This window comes from Microtus pennsylvanicus, chromosome 21 (genome assembly GCF_037038515.1).
Source record: "Microtus pennsylvanicus isolate mMicPen1 chromosome 21, mMicPen1.hap1, whole genome shotgun sequence".
NCBI lineage: Eukaryota > Metazoa > Chordata > Mammalia > Rodentia > Cricetidae > Microtus > Microtus pennsylvanicus.
Genome location: NC_134599.1, coordinates 21,415,624 through 21,434,634, shown reverse-complemented (window position 1 = coordinate 21,434,634; position 19,011 = coordinate 21,415,624). Strand labels below are relative to the sequence as shown.

At 46.4% G+C, this 19,011-nt stretch overlaps 1 long non-coding RNA gene across 1 annotated transcript; it reads left to right on the top strand.

Moving 5' to 3' along the window:
- Positions 1–1,182: 1,182 nt before the first annotated feature.
- Positions 1,183–2,789, top strand: LOC142839216 (uncharacterized). Its single transcript, XR_012908710.1, has 3 exons — positions 1,183–1,251; positions 1,935–1,972; positions 2,529–2,789. It is a non-coding gene; the product is annotated as an uncharacterized LOC142839216 (long non-coding RNA).
- Positions 2,790–19,011: the final 16,222 nt, after the last annotated feature.

The following is a 19,011-nucleotide window of genomic DNA, read 5'->3' as shown; positions in this document are numbered from 1 at the left end:
CTTCTTCTTCTTCTTCTTCTTCTTCTTCTTCTTCTTCTTCTTCTTCTTCTTCTTCTTCTTCTTCTTCTTCTTCTTCTTCTTCCTCTTCCCTCCTCCTCCTCCTCTTCCTCCTCTTCCTCCTCCTCCTTTGTTTGTGAATCACTACCTACATTTGCTTATAATAAGCACAGAATTTTTTGGCTTCATTCTCATCCTTGCTATAATTTATGACCATTGTATTTGTTCATTTACTGACTTTTGTCTTTTTCGTGATGAAAATCTATGCTCCGGCCAGACAAAACTATGTTTTCTTTATCCTCATGGTATCCCCGGCACATGCACAGTCACTGGTCTGACACATAGCTGTTGCTTGACTGCTACTGTCATTGAATACAATATGAAGCTCACCACGCATAGGGAGACTGGACTGGGAAGTTCTGTCTTTATGCATGTGGCTTATTTCTATCCGTGTTCTTCGACCTGGATGATATTAATGTTTTGGCTTATACACAGAGGCAACGAGAAAATTGAGATAATTACGTGGGTAATTCAAGCAGAATGGACCACCCACTCTGACCCCAATTATCTGGTTATTTTAGGTGGAAGTAGCTTCGAATCTGAAGAACTGGAATAATTGCCTCACCTCTCCGTTTAGTTTTAGCTGTAACCAGATGCAGAAATGCTTCCCCGTTGAGGCTGTGCGAACTACCACAGACAGCACCTAGGCAGACAATAGATTGTACACACACACACACACACACACACACACACACACACACACGAGTGCAAAGAGAGCAGGAGCTAGCTGAGGGAAAGGAAGCACTATCTGGGATGCTTTCCCTTTCCACTACACCTGGCCTTTTGCAACCTTCTGCTTCCTTTCCTCAAGTGTTCTCTTCTGGAGTCAAGGAAGTTGTCACTTGACCTTGGCATGCTGGGCTAGATCCAAGCTTGAACCTCACAGGCAGAGAGGCCTGGGCTACAGACACAGTGTTCGGGGAGATTTGTTTTTCAATTCTGGTTTTTAAAATAGAACAGAAATTCAAGTCGAAGCCAGCAAGTTTGGCTGTGTTGCGTCAACAGTATTTAAAGGTGAAAAACAACTTGGCCTTCTCTCTCTTCTCCCCTCCTTCCGTTCTTCTCTCCTCTTCCTTCCCGTCTGTCTTTTCTATTCTCTCCCCTCCCGTGAAATGAGGATGTATCCTTTGAAAGTTTTCTAACCCAGCCTTGCAGCAGGAAGGATGGATGCGAGTTCATTGCCCTGAGGCACAGGTAAGGAGGCCTAAGTTCAAGGAATCAAGACCCTTCCCCACAGTACTCACTTAACCGGGCACTCAGCCCACCTGGCTCCAAGTGTGCCTGACCCGGCATGCTGGTGATAGTCACAGGGGGAGAGCAAGTGTCTCATGACTCCTATGCTCCTCTGGGCCATGAGCTGCCTGGCAGGAAGCCCGGAGCTGCTGGTCTCTGTCTGCCCCTGTCCACACTCCAGAAGCACTCAACTGAAACTGATAAGCATGCAGGTGCCATGAGACGGCTCTGACACCGTAGGAGCCCTCTGTGAGGCCAAATGTGGGCATCTACAGAATCCAGAGCCCCCACCTTGGGGAGGGTACCTCTTTTACACCAGGACCACTGGCTCTCCTCTAGCACGTGGCCCCAGATCCCTGGTCCCCAGCTGTCAGCACCAGCAATCTCATTTAGGAGCTAAGCTCTCATACTCCCTAGGGCTACACTCCAACTCTGAGCCCGGGGCCTGGTCCTCTGGCCAGTGTCCTCATAGTTCAGGTTCCCGTGACCAAGATGGGCTTGGTGCTCATGAACCCCAGCTCTTCCAGCTGAGCCCCACATGGAAGGTGTTCTATTTGCAGTTCAGGACCAGGTCTACAAATCCTTTTGGCTTGTAAGAAGTTGTCCCATATTTTGGTGGCCTCTAATCTGTAATATTCCAACAGATCACTCCCATGATGAAGTAATCGATTTCCCATTGCAGGTAAAGGATTGGGAAAACCCAAAATATGGGTTTGGGAGTTAGGAAATGAGAGAGAGAGAGAGAGAGAGAGAGAGAGAGAGAGAGAATGAATGAATGAATGTTGGAATAAAGAAGCAGGACCTGGGAAACTGATCCCAGTAGGTTTTGGGGTGTCTATCATCTACATACCTGGGGAGTCTCATACAGTGCTATTTTCTTGTATTAGTTACCTTTCCCCACTGACAAAATAGCTGACTGCTGTAGAACAATGGTCTTTTATCCTGTGACTTGTATTGTTTTAATAAAACGCTGATTGGTCAGTAGCTAGGCAGGAAGTAGAGGCGGGGCAATGAGAACAGAATTCTGGGAAGAGGAAAGAGTCAGTCTGCAACGATCACCCAGACACAGAGGAAGCAAGATGAGAATGCCTCGCTGATAACAGGTACCAAATCATGTGGCTAACACAGACAAGAATTATGGGCTAATATAGGTTATAAGAGTTAATAAGAAGCCTGAGCTAATATTCCAAACACTTTATGATTAATGTAGACCTCTATGTGTTTCTTTGGAACTGAAGGGCTGCAGGACTGGGCAGGACAGAAACCTTTGTCAACAAGTTGACAGAAGCAATTTGAAGAAGAAAGGTTATTCCCAGCTCGCACTTCCAGAGTGAGGAAGTTAAGGTGCAGGAGCTTGAGACAGCAGGTCACAATGGATCTGTAGTAAGGAAGCAGAGGAAGAAGAATGTTGGTGGGCAACTCCCTTTCTGCTGATTCTTCAGCCTAAGACTTCAGTACAGGGAATGACACCACCCACTTTTAGTGTGTGGGTGGCCAGGTGGGCGTGTCTTTCTACATCAATTGACACAATATTGAAAGTCTTTCACAGACATATCCAGAGGTTTGTTTCCACGGTGATTGTAAATCTCAAGTTAACAACCAAGATTAATCATTACCTCACTAAAAAGAATACATAAGAGAAGATACTGTGGGGTCCAAGATCATCCTCACCCGTTCCTTCAGAAGGCAGCAGACTGGAGACACTGGTGAATGTTCACATATTAAGGCTGAGCAGCAAGTGCAATCACTTCACATTGAGTGACTGTCATGTGACCGGCGTGTACCTTTAAGCACTGTTGGTGACACTGTAGGAAGCTGACAAGACTCAGGCGGATGCAGGTTTTCGGGCTTCTGGGGTAGACCTTCACTAGAGAGTTTGGTAAGCCCACGTGATGATTACATGATGTGACTCCATTGTGTTGACACTTGACATCTGCACCTCTGGATGCCAGGCTGAGCGAAGTAGCAGCGTCATCGCAGATAATGCATAAAGCCAAGGGCCTGCCGCAGGGGCTCCAACTCGGTGCACATCAGTCACTTGGTTTTCTTTGCAGAAAGTCAAGTCTTTTCATGCGGCATTTTTGGAGTGAGGAGAGCCAAGGCTGGGACCACTTTCTAGCACCCAACAAGGGTTCTCTAGCACAATCATATTTGGAATCTGCCACTCAATCCTGCATGTAAAGGAATCACCTGTTACACACTGGCCACCACCTTCTCCCTGGTGTGGAACAAGGGTTAGACAGCCAAGCCTCCAATAGCACTACAGCTCCCAGAGCATCTTGACGTGGGTAGGCTTGGCGAAAGACAGGGAGCACAAGATAGCAACACAATGCAGAACCTGGAAGGTGAGGGGGAACCTCATCAGAATTCGGGAGGCTACCACTACAAACAAAGAGGTGAAGACAAAGGACCCAGGTTACAATAACCTCAACATCATTCTCCAGACGACCGCCTGCTTGCCTTGAAGTACACTTGGAAGCAGAGGCCGCCAGCGCTCTGCAAATATTTGTGGCAGCGTTTTCACATTCATTACTCTTTATGACAAAGGTAGTACAGTCAATGTTATGGAAAAGGTAAATAGCAAAATAATTGACATCCAAAACAGTGAAAGGCTCACCTAATTCCCCCATGCTGGAAAGAAACACTTGTAACAGTTTAGGATATTTATACTAGGGCTTTAGCCAAACATCTTTTATACAGTAAAAACACATGCCAGGGGAAGCGTGTGTTTGAACTTGTCTTTCTCATTTCCTGGTGAGATGGGGTCCCACAGCCCATGGCTGTCTTTCCAGTTCAGTAGCAGCAATTGCACCCTATGCATGAAGTCTCCAACCTGCCACCCAGATACTTCTCATTTGGGGTCATTATGGCATCTGAAAGAAGGCGTTGTGGGTATAGGGATATTTTGATACCATCAAAAATGCATGTTTGATTTCTGTTCCTGCCTCCTGGTTTCTGACTTGGGCTCCCAAAGCCCTTGCAACCGACTCCTTTCCTATTCTAGGAAAAAATTTATTCTGACATTTACTATTGTTTATTACAGTTTATAATTTGAACATATATGGAGTATGATTTGATGTTTCAATACATGCATATACTGTATATTGATCAAATCAAAGTAGCTAGTCTATTGACCCCATACCCTTGACATTTCTTTGTGGTGAGAACCTCAGCCCTCTCATCCAGCTGTTTTGAAATGTACCATGCCTTATGACAAAGCAGTACGAAGACCTTTGTGATATACTGAGTGATAAGAAGATGTGACACAGACCTCTTAAATCCACTGGAATTTCTTGGATGAGACAAGCATCTTGGGTTTTGATAATGAAATTCTTAGTGGGGGCCTCAGGATGGGGGCTAAAACTTCCAGTGCTCATCCCCCCCTCTGCCCCTGCCATATCTCTGGAGAGAAGGCACTGAAGGTTGAATCAGTCACTAGTAGCCAAGGACTTAATCAATCATGCTTTCGTATGAAGCACCCCTAAACACCACCCCCACCCCCAGCAAAGAACTGTGTTTGGAGAGCTTCCAGACAGCTGAACACAGGTTCCCTGGAGGTAGAACAACCCAGAAGGGGCATGGAAACTTGCACTCTTCCCGTATACACTTCCTGCACTAGCTCCACACATCTCTTCCATTGTGCTATTCATCTATAACTTTTTCCATAAATTACTAATCATAGTTAAAACATTTCTGTGAGTTCTATGAGCCTCTCTGATATGTTCGTCGAAGTCAAATAAAGATGTTCTTGGGGGAATTTAATCACACTGAGTTCAGCAGAGGAGGAGGAGATGGACTTTGATGTTGGGATTGGAAAACAGTCTTGTGGCACTTTGGGTGTCCTGGAACTACGTCTAAGCAGACAGTAACAGAATTGTATCAAATAACAGGACATTTGGTTGACGTCTACTGGAGAATGCTTACCTGGTACACAAGGAAGTAGCACCTATGTATTCAGTGTTAGCATGTTGTTGAGTCATGTGACATCAGGAAACACATTGACCTTCCACCTTACATGGGCCATTTCCCTAGATGGTTCTGGATAAGCAACACCCAAGGGCCTCCCAAGCACTGCCTTGTCTTTAACACTCAAGCATGGTACAATTCCAAAGCTCATCCTCACTTGCATCCTTCTGCATTGTTCAGCAGAGGCTGAGGAGGAGGCTGCTGGCTGACCATGTCCAAAGAGTTTAAATACGCTGAAGTCTTTCGTGGTAAAGTTGTGTGACTCACTCAAGGTTACACAGCTAGGGGGAGAGCTGCTCTGAAGGCAATGCTCGGCCAGTGAAAAAATTAGAAGACATTGCTGTTATGCACACTGGATTTTATTTCAGTTCTCTCAACTTGATGTCTTCATAGAGCAAGACGGTTCAATCTTGGCTGTGCTTTGGAACCCCCAGAGCTTAGATGAACTGGTCCCTGCTCTTTTAGAAACAAAGTGGGTTAATAACAGAAAATAAATTTTTTGGGGGGTTTTTTGAGACAGGGTTTCTCCATAGCTTTTTTTGGTTCCTGTCCTGGAACTAGCTCTTGTAGACCAGGCTGGCCTCGAACTCACAGAGATCTGCCTGCCTCTGCCTTGCGCCACCATTGCCCGGAAAATAAATATTTTTAATATTTTCCTACTATCATACCTCAGCATGTAAGCATCAAACTAGTATATCACTGTCTTGTCTTATGTTAGAATGGTCGATTTTAAAAACAACTGTTTGAGTAACTGATTTGAGTTTTCTAAAGTATCACTAGATAGATGTTTAGCTTGGCATCAGATAGAATTTCCAGTCGTTTCTGAAATGGCGCTGAACATACTTTTGCCACTCTGTACTATTTATGTGAACCTCAGCACTGACGACTATAAAATCAAAACATCAACCAACTGTGGAAAATGATGAAGATGCTCTATGCCCCACAGTATCAAACATTCAGTCTAGATTTGATTCTTTATATTAAAAGAACAAACTCATCCACTTCATTATTATACAAGTTTGCTTTCATGTTCAGTAAATAATAAAATTATATGCATTCCCACGAATCATTTAAAAATACATTTCTTTATGATTTACTAACAGAAAATATTTGACTTGTATATATATATTATTTTTGTTTATTCATCTAATTATTTTGAGACTACGACTCATGTAGAGCTCCTTATATAGCAGATGACCTTGAACTTCTAATCCTCCAGCCTGCACTTTCCGAGTGTTGGTGTTACTGGAATGTTTCTACACATCTGGTTTCTGTGGTCGTGGGCTTTGACCCCAGACCAGGGTTCATGCTTGAAGGCAAGCACTCTCCCTACTGAACTATAACCCCAGTTCTATACTATATACTCAGTTTATATTACCGTCTATCTAGAATGATACACAAAATTTCTTGGCCAAAATCCACAGTAGAAAAAGATTAAGAAGCTCTGCTCTAGAGAACTCTCCAGTAGCTGTGGCCCAGAGTACCGTCTCCACCCGCTCTGGCCTGAGTAGTAGGATCATAGCTGGCCTTGATACCTGTGACGGTCTGCATAAGCAGGGCTCCCATAGACTCATCGAGAGTGGCATTACTTGGAGGTGTGGCCTTGTTGGAGGAAGTGTGTTACTTGGAGGGTGGGCTTTGAGGTTTCAGATGATCAAGCTGGGCCCAGTATATCAATCTCTTTCTGCTGTTTGCCAACTCAGATGTAGAACTTTCAGCTACCTCTCCAGTACCTTGTCTGCCTGCATGCCACCATGCCCCCTGCCATGAAGATAATGGACGAAGCCTATGAACCTGTAAGCCAGCCCCAATTAAATGTTTTCCTTTATAAGAGTTGCCATGGTCATAGTGTGTCTTCACAGCAATAGAAACTCTGGAAGGCGATAGAGAGCAGGCAGTCGAGTGTCTAGAGAAGGTAAACTGGGGCCATCAAGTAGTTGGGGTCGTGAAGGTTGGTTAAAGGCTTGCTTGCCTTGGTGCCCTTGCTGCTTTTCCCCATGTAGATGTAGCTCTGGGTAGAAGGAGGATGCGCTCCTACTATCTTCTTGACCAACTTGAGACAAATGCTAGACAAGTTGTCACTTTGAGATCTCAGGGAGTCCTTAGAGCCCCCAGGCAGGTAAGAGGCATGTACTCTGACCCTGTCCCTTCTAGATGGCTCAGAAATGCTCTCCAGATTCACCATTATTTTGGGTTTTTTTTTTCTCCCAAGAATTAGGCTGTGGTCCACTATTGTCTGTGACCCCTTTAGTTGACTGGGCCAGGGCTTGGTTCTCAAATAATGCCTGTTAGACTAGCCTATGCACTTCAGGTAGAACCACAAAGGGCTTCCATACTGGAAAGAATATAGAGATGGGAAGTCAGGGACTCTATGATCATAGAGCCCTTCAGTAGAGCCCTCATTCCGCCATTTTCCAACATGACCTTGTATTAATCTCCTATCTGGGCCATGTTCGTCTCATCTGCAAAGTTCACTCGTCATTCATGCTTGTTCCATAGGATTGTTGGAGGATCAAAAAAGACCTTGCAATTAAAACCCATATTACAGATCTAGCATCTGAGAAGACCCTACTAACTATATTCTGGTCACTGCCAATAAGCATCTACTGTTCTGATATTCTTCCATCTGTGGGCTGGCTCCACCTATGCTGGACCCCACCTTTACTTCTGTTGCAGACTCTCCCCAAATTTCTTTTCTCTCCTGCTGTCTGAGTTGATGTAACTTCACATGAGTACTCTCGCATATACTGTGACGTCTCTTGTTTTCAGGGCATCAGACTAGCTGAGAGGTCTGAAGCTCACTGACAAAGGATACTCACAGCCCACTAGGACTAGCACAGTCCACTCAAGCACTGCTCCTGACCCGCTCTGAAGCAGATCCTCAGTGATAGATGAGGCATGAGATCTGATATCATCCCCTTATCGATGGTCTTGAGTATGAATCCCGCCAGCTGTTGTTAAAGCCATGTGCCGCATGTGACTACTGCAAGACTGGCTGGTGCTGTTCATCTCTAGTCTCTTCAACCTAATCTTATTAAGACTTCGATATAAATACGTGCACGTGCTTTTTAAAAATCCTTTGCAAGCCAGCAAGAACTATATTTGGGCTCAATTAAATGCCCTGCTTAATTGCAATTATATTTAGACAGTGTACTAGGGCCTCATCACTCAGTCTGCATTGATCTCGCTTCATCATGAACCCATCCTGGCCCCTTTCTGCCTGCCTTCTGATCCTGGTCTTAGGAAATAGAGACAGAGGATGGAAAAGAGATCACTACTTGTTGGTAACCTCTAGGTTTGATTCCTGGTATCTATTATCCCATTTAAGCCTCTTAGCAATTCCCTGTGGTAGGGAGACATATTCTTTGCATCAAGCTCAGAGGGATTAAGGAATTTGACTTTAGACACGTAGGTAGCCAGTTGTGGGTCTGGGAATGGTGTTTAAGATGATTTTATCTTTACTTCCAGTCTGCTCTGCCCCCCAACACACATGACAGAAGGTAACTGCTTTAAGCTCCCATGGTACCTGCTACTGAGACCCCCAGGGAGACCCGTTACCCAAGTTATGGATCAAAGTGCACATCTGGACTAATGTGGCACAGACAGTGTCACATTGTGCAAGCATGGTAGCTTCTGTCCCCCATGTGGGTGGAGTGGGGGAGAAGGAGAAAGGCTCACTGGATACTCAGAAGAGGGTGTCAGCCAAATGTACCAACAGTGACCTATGGCATACTGGTCCTTAGGGAAGTAACTGGTACAGAAGGCATGGAGCAGGCTGATGTGGTTGAGAGTTTCATCATGAACCCATCCTGGCCCCTTTCTGCCTGCCTTCTGATCCTGGTGCAAGTCAGCCCAGCAGCTTTCCAGCCTGCAGTGGCCCTTGCCTTCATTGGCTGCCTTGTCTTGGGGATGGAAGCCAATCACATACTCATTCCTTACCTCCAGTCTAGATGGCAATCATCGGCTGTCTGGTCTCAGAGAGTGATGTGTCATGGGGTGAATTGGCCTGCCTCCCAGATGTATGCATCTGGCCCTATGCTCTCCACCACCTGTGTCCCACGCCTCATTTCTTTGTCCCATTATTTTCCCAGTGATGAATTGGAGGTGTGAGCTATGACCCATGTTCCAAACTACAAAACAGACCATTCAAGCCAAGACATTCTGGCATCTCCATGGGGACGCAGAAAAAAATGAGGTGATGTGTGAGTTGTTTGTCAGTCATTCCTTTAGACTCTCCCCCAAAAATGACTGTGGAGAGCTTCTTTGACACCACTGCTAGCAACTCAACAAGATATTCAAACACGGTTCAAAGATGACAGCTAGGACTTGATTATTGTCCGTACATTATGCAAATGTGGGCATAATTGATAATCCAGGATGCTCCCTCCCTTCCACACTTAGAGGGGCTCAGCACCTCTCCTTCAGTCACCCCTGATTGCTGACTTGTAATTATCTTTCAGCATTGTCGCCTTTGGGAGGCCAGGAAGGGAATGCTCACCCAAGCTGGGCTGGAGCCAGGCCTGTTGGAGGACAATGAGCATCCCGGAGTCCATTCTCTTTATCCCTCTCCTGGAACACCAGCTCGCAGATGAGAGGAGCGCTGCATGGCCAGCTGAAATGAAAAACTAGAACTCAGTACCTTCTCACATCCCCACGGCTACACCAGAAGGGAACTTACAATTTTAACCTTTTTGAACTTTGTTTCTGGGAGTGCCTCCCTAGCTAGGGCAGTCAGATCTTTTATTATTTGCAACAGCGCCATGGTGAAGGATTTTCCTCTTTCATTGTTACAGTTCATAGTCGCGGGACTGCTACTCTCGGCAGGCACTGTGTTTACACACACACCCTTAGTCACCCTTCGCTACTGTATGAAGCAGGCACATTGGTGGGCCCCCATTTACAGACTTGGGGACCAAGACTCTGAGGCGTTAGACCCCTCCATCCATGTCAGAGGTCCTGCAGTAGCTAGCAGATAGGGCTGAAACTGGAGCCCAGGTCATCTGACCCGAAGGCTCCCTTTTGACCATGACTTTCTCCCTCCCCCTTGGAGTTGATCCATACGTAGTTCTATGAGTCTGCCTAGCTCCATGCCTGGGAAGCAGCCCAAAAGGGGCTGAGTTTCTGATTTATAATTTCCCCCCTCCATCCCAGCAGCCTGCACTCGCTCGCCATGTGTGATGGCATTTGCTCCCTTCTCTTGGAGAGATACTTAGGAGCGGAATTGCTCTCATAGTGATTTTGCGTTTTGGATTCCATGTTCAGAATTTTAAGGAGCAGCCACAAGCCTTCCAAAGTGGCTGTGGCACTTAATATGTCGTGCTACCCTAATCGTGTGATGACAATGACTTTTCCTCCTGTTTGTCAACTCATTGTCCTCCTTCTTTTCTGGTTTAGCTCTGAATTACCTTCGGAACTCTCCATTTTTCCTTTGTTCAGTTTCCCCTACCTGAAATAAACACCTACATTCTAAACTCCATTTATATGGCAGCTCTTCCTCTTTTCCTTAACCAGGTGCTGGCTAAGACCTTCCTGGGTCTCCTCCACCCCCGACGAAAAAAGATGCTCCAGCCCACAGTGAACAGAGAACACAGGGAACCTCTCTTTCTTGTGTCCTGGAGAAGCTGTATGCAGGGAAGGGAGGGGGTTCATGTTCCTTTGAGAAATATGAGCTTTAAAGGCAACGAGTTGAGCACAGTGGTGCACACCTGTGTCCCAGTCCTCAGAGGGCAGAGGCAAGAAAGTCACAAGTTAGGGCCAGCCTGGGCTACACGGCATGTCTATGCAGGAATTTATCAAATTTTATTACTAATGAGCAAGCTGTGTCTGCGGCATTTAATCTGCCTTTCTTACGAAACCTGCTCACCAGCTTCTGTGTTCCCATCTTCCTTCTGTCTTAGAAACTCTATCGTAAAGGTTAAGTGTGTTGCCTGAGATCACCCAGCAAATAGGGGCAGCCCGGGCTCCAGCTTAGGCCAGGCTGTATTTCTTTTATTTTATTTGTTTTCTGTCACCCAAATCTTAGGGTCTTTCTGTGCCACCATGACTTGCCAGACACTTCCCTGTGACCCGTCCTCTCCTTTCCTTCCTGCATGTTTCCTGCCAGTGACTGAGACACCCTGCTTTTCAAGCCCTCCATCTGCCTGACCTGGGCTTCTCGGGCCTGCCCTGGTCACATGGGACTCTTGGCAAAAACCCGGGCGCTAGCATTTGCTTTAGCTGTTTTCTTTTCCACATCATTGTTTCCATAGGATGTCTGCCTTCCCGAAATAACACTGGGGCATTCCAGGTAAACTCACATCCGACCAGAATCCCCATTCAGCAGCAGTCTGAGGGCCTCTGGCTAGCCATTGTTTTCTTCCTTTCCTCTGATCATTCAGCCTCAGAGGGATGGCAGGTTTGCTGTGGAGCCTTGGAAGGGGGAGCTGAGGGATATGGGAGTGATTTAACCAATCCCACTGACCTCTGGCCCCTGCCCAAAGGCTAGAGGTTAACAGCAATGTCCTTTTCAGTGCTGGGGGCATGAAATGATGGCACACATGGTATATTTTTACTGTATAGGTTGTATACAAATCTTGTGTACCTGGTAACACTCCCGGTTAGCCTTATTGGCTTTAAAATCTATGTCTATTATGTCTATAGTCCCCTCTTGGATCCCCACTCCTGGCTCGTAGCTACATGCTCCTTCCTGGCTTGCCAGTTTCTGTCCTATGAGAGCTTTCTCTGTAGATGGGAGCGGTTGAGCTTTGTCCGCTGTTTGCTTTCCCTCCACCACTTTCTGAACACTTCCTGTAATTTCCCTTGATCTGTCTGACAGTTCATGTCCAGAAGCACCGTTATCGTCCTTGGATGTGGCAGTTTCCCTGTGTCCCTTCTTTCCAATGAAAAGAAAAAAGAAGCCAGCTAACAAGGGATCCTAGGGGTCAGATGACAGCTCAGTGGGCAAAGCAGCTGCTGGGTGAGCCTGAGTACCTAGGTTCAAGGACCCAGCACCTAATAAAAGCTCAGGTCTTAGCACAGGTGGTTATAATCCCAGTGGCCCTCTGAGAGGATGGAGAGTTTTGACCTGGTCCAGAATATGAAGAGGAAAAAGCAACAGAAAACCCGCTTAAAAGCAGGAGGTGAGGACTGACATCCAAGGCAGTGCTTTGAGTTCTATATGTGTGCCATGACATGAACAAATACAGACAAACGAACACACACGCATTCACACACGTATACACGCACGTAAAAACAAACACATACACACACGAACACATACACACACGGGATCTTAACAATCTTAGCATCATCAGTCCCTTGAAATGGTGGCCCTTGGCTACCTCCAAAGGAGCTACTGTCCCGGCCTTTGTTCCTAGACTGGAAGATTCCACTCCAGCATGAAGCATCCTTTCTGGTAATATCCTAGGGATTCGGCTGATATCGCACAGTGAGTGTGATGTGTAAATGCCGTGGAAATCTGGTCGAGACACTGTTTTATTAAGATTTCCGACACCGAGGGAAATGAATGGGATAATGGAGTGTATAGCTGAGGCCTTTGCTCCAATTTCAAACCAGTTGTCTTTTACTTCCTAGCTCCCATCCATCCTTTCTCCTGTCCAGACCATGTTGCTATCACATATTTTATCTATAAGCATTTAGGTCTGCATTTCTAAGACATAAGGATCCTTAAAACTCTTAAATGCAATACCTTGACACACTTAAAAATCGAGCAGTTCTTTAATACAATCTCAATGTGTTCAAATTCGTCCAATTTTCTCATTATCCTTTTATGGCTTGGAAATGCATTTTCAAATTATTTATTTTGATAGAAAAACTTTTCAGGTACCTTTAAACTAGTTTGCCAGTGTTGTTCTATGTCAAGGCGCTTCTATGTCAGGGAGGTTGTTAAAGTGAAAATTCCCAAATTCCACCTGAATGTAGAAAGAGGCCCCTAAAGTTCCCTTATCTGTGCATGTCTATCAAAACTCAGGTTTCTTTCCCCATCTCTTTGGTCTCCTCCTCTAAAGTGCCTGCTTATGTTGTGATTTAGTTGCAGAGACTTTGTTTTGCTTTTTTGAATGCCCCCTTCATCCCTCTGGCATCTGCTTCCGCCTGGACTAAGTTCAATGGGATTCCTCATGTCCTTCTTCCCTTAGTTCTCTCCTGTTCATCTTTGGCTTAGCTTCCATCTTCCCTCCAGCCTTCTCTAACCTTGACTGCAGGTCCCTCGCGCCTCCTCTCCTGTCAGAAGAGTCATCAAACAGCTTTGTCACAGTTCTGGACCTGCTCATCTAGAATCCCCAAGCCTCCCAAGAGTGGAGACTGCGTCATCTTGTTTACTCCTGCAATCCCAGACCCTGCCACGGGCCTGAACCAGAGCCAGGATTTGGCAAATCATCCTGGAAACGGAAACCAAATTCAGATGATGGTTTATTTCAGCCACATAAACTAGGGACATTTCCGCTAGCAGAAAACACCCAGGCTTTGACTGTGTACAGTATAAAAAAAAATCTCAAGCATTCCCATGTCTGGGCAAAGCACAAACTCTAAACATCTCTTCCCAGGATGTTTTTCATCGTGTTTGCTGGCAGTGTGTTCACTCTCTTTTTCTCGGCATTTGCAGACAGATATGCAACAGGTATCCCTGGAGAACCGAGAACAGCAAGTAGAGTATCATCCACTGAGAGTTTTCTTTTGATCAGGGAATGGTGGTCATCTGGCTCAAGAAACGACATGTTTTAGAATCAGTATTTTCTCTTTGCTCACAAAATACAAGGCACCCACTTCTGCACTGTCCAGCCCCTCCTGCCTGTTGAACATTGAGAATAAGGCTTGTCCAAGTTGAAACGTAGCGTGAATGTCACACACGCACGCCACTAAAGAGTTAGTAAGAAACGATGTAAAATATCTCACTGAAATTTGTGTGATGGCTTCATGTTCGAAATAACAGTTGGAACTTATTCCATTAAATAAAAACATCACCAAAGTTGATTTCATCTGTTTCTTTTGCTTTTGCAGTATGGCGACCAGAAAGTTGAGGGCATTGTGCATAGCTTACATCATGCTTTCCCCGGACAGCAAGGCCCTGTGGCTACTGAGCATGTCTGCCACGGGTTCCTCATTTGTAGAAGGAGAGTAAGAGAACAAATCTTTTCCTTTGAATGGTTATGCAAAGGGCAAATGTGTTAGCATTTTAAGGACACTTACGATAACACCTGACATACAATATATAATTCCTAGACTTGTGGGATAAATACGTGGCGCACACCACCATTATCATGGGAATTTTAGCCCCGTTTCTCTTCAAAACAGGAGACAAAACTTAGGGAGGAGTGAGGGGAGAAGCCCAGAGAGGCAGAACGAAGGAGAAGCGTAGTGGGACAGGAAATGAAGGGAGCTAAGTCAGTGGGATGAGGAGCTGGCCACAGCTGCCCTGCAGAAGTCATAGCTGGGTGCTTGAGGGACCAAACCATGTGGGGAGAGGATGCAGTGTGCACAAGATGCCCCACCAGTTCCTTCCTGGCTCCTACTTCTCATTGGATGGAGTTTGCCCCAGCGGTGCTAAGGATTTTACACTTTTTGAACATGTTTCCAGGCCTTTCTAGAGACTCCCTGAGAAACTAAAGGGTCAAAGGTCCCCTGGCAGGACATGCACTCTGGTGATGTGACGGAAGCCACGGAAGCCTTAAGGATCTTTGCTGTCATCCCTGGAGCATCCCTATGATGTCAGAGACGAAATCCCAGCAGTGTGAGCAGGGCTTTAGGACTGCACGACATCATACTATGCCTGGTTGGGTCCAGCTAGGAATCAAGGCAAATGGCCAAATCCAGGGTCAGACGAGACCCAGGGAGGCAGAAGGACTGAGTGAGACATCATCTTGACACTGTGCATCTTAGCCTGAGTCTCTAACTCATGTTTATTCGCTAGACATTTGTTTCTTTGTTTGTTTTGAGCGCTCAGAAGCTCAACTTGAGCCCGTGCAATCTGTACTCTTGGTACCCATCACATCCTTTCCCTGACTTGGTTCTTCCGTGCCCTTTTCAGACCACTCAGTAACTTCAGCATCTTCCCCGAGGCAGAAACCTGAGTGCCATACATGAGGGTTCCCTTTCCCTCAGTCCACGTCCTCAGAAAGTCCTGCCATTCTCCAAAACGCATCAGAAACCCGCTGGTCATGTCTTCACCTCTCCGTGGATGGTCAGTGTCTCTCCTGAGATGGTGGGAGCAGATTCTAACATGGCCTTCCTGCCCCCTTCTCTTCAGTGCCCACAATAACCAGAGGTAGCTTCTAAAACAGTGCTTCTCAACCTGTGGGAGGCGACTTCCTCAGGGGCATGGTGTCAAATGACCCTTTCATGGGAGTTTCCCAAGACCACCGGAAAACAGATTTATGTTACGATTTATAACAGCAGCAAAATTACAGTTATGAAGTAGCAATGAAAATAATTTTATGGTTGGGGGATCACCGCAACAAGAGGAACTGTATTAAAGGTTGCAACCTTAGGAATGTTGAGAAAAAAAGCACACATCAAGCCCTGTCTCCTATTGCTTTCAAGCCTCTAGAGTGGCTTCTAGCACATGCCAAAAACTCCTTACCACGATCTGCGCTTCACTCTCCCCACTGACTGTTCACCAGCCTCCTCCTTTCCTAAACATGCCTTATTGTTTTAGTGTAAAAGATGGCAGACTACTGCCTGCTGCTGGTTTATATAGAAAGGTTTATTGAGACACGGGCATGACAGATTTATGGAGCAGGAGGTCTAAAAGTTACGATTTGTCCCTTGGTTTGGGTGACTTTGACCATGTTTCCAGCTCTTTCCCTAGTTTACAGGCCAGCTGCTTCTTTACTTAGACACACACTTACCGGGTTCCCTCCTCCACAGAGCCTCCTGCCGCCATCGTAACAAACGGCTTAACCCTTCCTCCAACACACTGTGACTTCCTGTCACCCTGCCCGACTTCTAGGGAGCACCTTCTCACTGTGAGGTTACATGTTTGTTCCTTATTCTCCCTGCTTACTGGCAGTGCCCTCGCCTCACAGCTCTCAGCTGAGAAAGGACCTGGGACAGGGTACGGGGCGGGGTGGGGGGCGGGGCACTCCCAGCATCCCCAAGAGCCTTCTTCTAATCAACTCCTAGAATTTCAACATCCTCTTGAACTTGACCCTTTTGGAGTGGTTCTGCAATCACGCTCTGGTCTGAAATTAGCCAGTCATTCTGCTCTGCTGAGAAGGGGCAGGGGCAGGTAACAGTTTTAGAGCAGAGTTTAATGTCAGCCTGGATGTGAGCTTGCTTTTCCTCAAGTTTCTCAGCTCTTAGTGAGTTTTAGCCCCACTTCATTACGTCCAACTCTTGTTTACCACAATCATTTAATCCCCTCACCAGAAAATGAACAATGAGCCCCAAGCAGCCTGCTTTCGCCTTTTCCGGGAGCTGGGCTAGGAGTTTGTGTTGGGAGCCCTGAATCCAGAGGAGGGGCTTGCAGTTTCCTCCCCCAGTCACCAGGGGGCGGTGAACCTTCTAGAGTCCTGGTTTCTCTTGAATGTCACAAAATGTCCTTTGGGAAACTGGGAAGGCAGAAAAGTGTCTCTCCTTGGCCTTCAAGCTGCACACAAGCCGAAGGAACACATGAGCAAGCAGACGCATCAGATGGAGCCTTAAAGCCCATCAGAGACTCACAGGCAGTCACCAGCCAAGAGGCAGAACAGGAAGTGGCTTTGAGAGCCACTCCCTCTGCTTCATAGACCAGAAAATAAAGGAACCTGTCTGGTTAAAACCAGAACCAGCTAGAACTCAGCCTGTCCATTCTCCCTTTATGTCTCCCCCCCCTCCACTCCCCAGGAGAGACTATCTATGACTCTGGGGTATCCTAGGAAGTACGGGGGTGGCCGGACATAGAGCAGCTTTCTCTGGGGAACAATCATGGAGATGGTAGGGAAGGAACCATCTTAACTTTACAGCCTTGGCTTGAATCTCAATGACCTAAGAGTTACAAAGCAAGACCAGGGTGCCAGACTATCACCCCTGTCAAAGTCACGATCACAATTTGGTATGTCTCTGTATTCCTGGGCAGTTTTGAGGATCCAGTGAGGCCATCCTTGCATGTGCCTAGCGACTCTAGGAAACATGGTAGCTATGCAGCAGCTGTTCAGTCAATAGTGACTTTTGAACAGGTTGGCAGAGCAGAAGGCAGAGGTGGGAGATTATACACCCACAGGGTTTCTGTGATGGTCACAAATAACCCTGAGCTCTCACAGCACCGACACGGCCAGGCTTCTGGGTCTCTTTGAGTGACGGGAAAACACAAATAAGCAATTGTTTTATGCTGGTGCAACACTCCACTCTCGGATGCCGCCAGGACCATGGCGACTTCTGAGGAACCATGTTTGTTCTCTGAGCCTCTTGCCTCCTACAACACAGAGATCTGTATCCCCAGCTCTTGTCTTGGTATGACTTTAGGAAAAGACATTCCATTCTCTTTATGGTATTTTATAAATATCCAGCAAAATTGGGTCATTGGTACTATAATATACATATTTGACATTCCTAGTAGGTAACAATAGGTGTGCTTCACAAAATGTTACTCTGCATTGATGAACCCCACGTTGATGACCCTGACTAGCCTGGGGTGCCGAAGTTCCAGGATGAACATCAAGGTCCTAGGCTTGGTACCAAGGCAGGCAACTTATCCCCTCCTTCTTGCTTGCTTCAGGTGCTAAGCAACCATCTGGGAACAAAGAAAGAGGGGGGCTGGGGACAACCATTTGCTCTTCTGAGAGACTAGTTTGAATGCACAGACCCTGGATAACAGGCCATTAATGTCTTCTGAGGGATAAAAGGGCATCTTTGTTTCACGTGGGACATTTATTCCCAGTCTCTTAAAAACCCCAGAGCAGCCTGATTATTTTCAGATGCAGGCAATCCAAGTGCACCCTGAGAAATTCTGGGTAGTCAGCAGAGTCTGTGGTGTTTGACAACAGGCCTGAGTGGGTAGGGCTCTGGCTACCCACCACCTTCCCTTCAGAGATGGCTCCCTTTTGGTGACTTGTACAGATGACTTCTGTACAATTGAATTGGAATTCTAGACCTAAAATAAGTTTGTAAAATGGCCCATTAAAGACAAAATTATGACTGGCGATCTCTGTCCTAGGTGACATGCCCAGATCATCTTAATTCACACCCCTCTGTAGACCCCTATGAGTAGGCATGACAAGTCCCGTATCAAGGACAAAAGACACTAGGGTTTAAGAAAAGAAAGAGATGGGCTCTAAGAGGTAAGAAGAGAAGAATCCCAGGACAGGAGGACAGGTATGGTTCCAGCCAGCACCCTTGGACCCAAAGAACAATTCCACAGAGGAGTGATGAGCTGGAGGTCTAGGTTCAAGCCCAACTCCTGGCTCTTTCTACCTGAACGTTCCTCGACTTGGTGTGTTAAATTCTCTGAGCCTTGTTTTCTTCCCTGACCACACAGGCCTGTTAGTAGCACCAGTGAGGGGGACAGGGGACAGAAACCCTAAAAGAACTCTGCTATAGGATCATGGGAGATGGCTCATCAAGCCTCCCACAGCTTTAGTTTTCAGCTAAGATTCCCAACATCACAGGCAGCAGGCTTATTCCTGAACATCCCAGTTAGAGTCATGACCCAGCATCACAGCCGGCAGGCTCATTCCTGAACATCCCAGTTAGAGTTATGAACTGTAAAGGAGAAGAGTTTCCTCTCAGCCTGGGGATGCAAGCCTTCAGGGTTCAGGATCAAAGCCAGTGCCATGTTCTGTT